The sequence below is a fragment of the Oratosquilla oratoria genome, chromosome 31, assembly GCF_046742065.1.
Source record: "Oratosquilla oratoria isolate Oo_2021 chromosome 31, ASM4674206v1, whole genome shotgun sequence".
NCBI classification, from domain to species: domain Eukaryota; kingdom Metazoa; phylum Arthropoda; class Malacostraca; order Stomatopoda; family Squillidae; genus Oratosquilla; species Oratosquilla oratoria.
Window position 1 is genome coordinate 32,384,974 of NC_134807.1, and position 2,500 is coordinate 32,387,473.

General features: G+C 36.0%; 1 protein-coding gene across 2 annotated transcripts in view; it reads left to right on the plus strand.

Annotated features, from left to right (window-relative positions):
* The window catches only part of LOC143041506 (uncharacterized), a 278,750-nt gene that overhangs the window by 2,425 nt on the left and 273,825 nt on the right, over positions 1 to 2,500 (plus strand). The window lies entirely within an intron of this gene.

Sequence of the window (2,500 nt, forward strand, 5' to 3'; positions counted from 1 at the left end):
GAGAGACAGGGCAGGGCTGCAACAGTTCCTATGGTATTACATTGTTCAGCAAGCTGGGCAAAGTGATCGTTCATATGTTGTTAGTACGAGCTCGTTGACACCTGCTAGATTCATTAACCTGGGTGGTCTGGGTTCATGCCCATTAAGTCAGCAACTAATAGGATCCAAGAGCTTCGTGTTCTTGTGGAACTCGAGCGTGAGTTTCAGCATGGGTTTCTATGAGTCTATGATGATCTCTAGAAGGCATCTGACTGTGCATAGTGGGGTGCTCTGGGACCTGCGGATTTGGGATTCATATAAGGTTTAATGGCGTGATGCTGGCATATACTCCGGGACAGAGACTGCTGTGAAGTGTGGATAAAATGTGTTTAGTTTCTTTCTAGTTAATTCGGGAGTGAGGTAATGGTGTGTCATCGCCCCAACACTTTTCAACACCTGCATGGATTGGTATCGGACATAGTTGTTGATCAGTGTCATTGTGGAGCATCCATTGGTAACAGTAATGTCAGTGATCTTGTCTTTGCGATGGTGCTGGACTTCTTACAGAGTCACTGGAGGCTCTGCTTGCAGCCTACGAGTCACAGCACAAGAAGAGACTGTTTAGACTCCAGGTCCCCTGGACGAATATCGAGGTGCACGCACTTAAAGGTTTACTAGATTACACAGTTTAATCTGTCTATACATATGACGAGGACATTAAAATCTTGGAAAGATTTGCATACTATAGTAGCGTACTGCAAAACAACGATGGATTTATAATGAATCCTTCGACTGGTACTTTTAATGGTGTTATGGGCTTCTTCACCTAGAGTATGTTGCAGTGTCGATGATTATGTACGAGGCTAAAATCCCAATTTTCAAGTCGTTTATGGTCTTTAGCTTACTGAACGGCTGAGAGTCTTGGACATTGAATGATGGATTGAAGAGACGTCTCGACGTTTTTGGTATCAAGTGCCTTCATGGAAGGCCACTGGAATTACGATGTATCAAACCAGAAACAGTTCCGTGAGACTTCTGTGCCTCTTACCAACATAATATATATATATATATATATATATATATATATATATATATACATGTATATATATATATTATATATATACATATATATATATAACAAAGTATTGCAAAGGCGGAGCATGCTGACAGGAGACCTTTTGGTCCATATCAAGGTCGGATGCGAAAAAATATAATAATAAATGAATAAATAAAAACTAATAAAGTAAATAATAATAAATAAAATAAATGCATAGTTAAAGTTGAATAATAGATAAACAGGTAAATAGTAAATGATAATAAATTCACATATAACTAATAATAGATGAGAATCAAACAAATAATAATAGAGACAAATTATAACAACAAATGAAATAAATGACAGTCATTACAGCATCTTGCTTAGGTGTTTAAATGATTCTTAAAGCTTCGAACTGAACTACATTGCAGCCTCTGCAGGAAGTCTATTCCATTCATTAACTACACTGTTGCCGAAGTTGTTTCTACCCTCTTCCAAATTAAATATATTTCCTGACAGTTTGAGAACATGGTTTCTTGTCGGATTCTCATTCAGTGTGAAAATTTTGTCACTTTTGATGTTATCAATTCCCTCTAGAATCTTAAAGACCTGTATTCACCACTGAGTCTACAGTTTTTTAGGGAAAAAAGATTAATATGTTTTAGTCGATTTTCGTATAATTTATTTTTTGTTTGAAATCAGTTTTGTGGCTCGCCGTTGTACTCTTTCCAATCTGTCGATATCTTTAATGAGATTCGGTGACCATACGGAAACAGCATATTCCAAGTGTGAATGAACTAACAATCTATATATCTTGTTAATGAGTGATGGACTTTTGAAATCAAAAGATCTCGCAATCAGTCCTAGAATCTTATTTGCTTTCTCAGAGGCTGAAATACACTGCTTGGATGATTTGAGATCGTTACTGATAATTACGCCGAGGTTCTTTTCACAATCCACTTTTGTAAACGAATTTCCAAATAACTTGTAATCGTCCTTATTGTTATTTTTACCTATGTGCATTACCTTGCATTTACTTGTGTTAAATTTCATTAGCCACTTTTCAGACCATTGCTATAGTTTATCTAAATCTTCTTGAATAATTGGTTTAAGTGATCATTTGCCATTCCGCACAGTTTTGTATCATCAGCAAATTTTGAAACAATAGATTTTAGTCCGTGGTCTATATCATTTATATATACTATGAATAGAAGTGGCCCAAGAACGGAACCTTGAGGAACTCCACTCGTAACATTTTTCCATCTAGAAGTTATTCCATTTAAAACAACTCTATATTTTCGATCATTCAACCAATTACTAGTCCAACTTAATAGGCAACCACTTATTCCGTATGAAACTAATTTAGTAAGTAGTCTTTCGTGGGGGACGGTATGAAAAGCTTTTGTAAAGTCTAGATATATTAAATCTATATGGTTTCTTTTGTCTTAATTCGAGATGACTGTGTTGTAAAAATTTGAGCAAGTC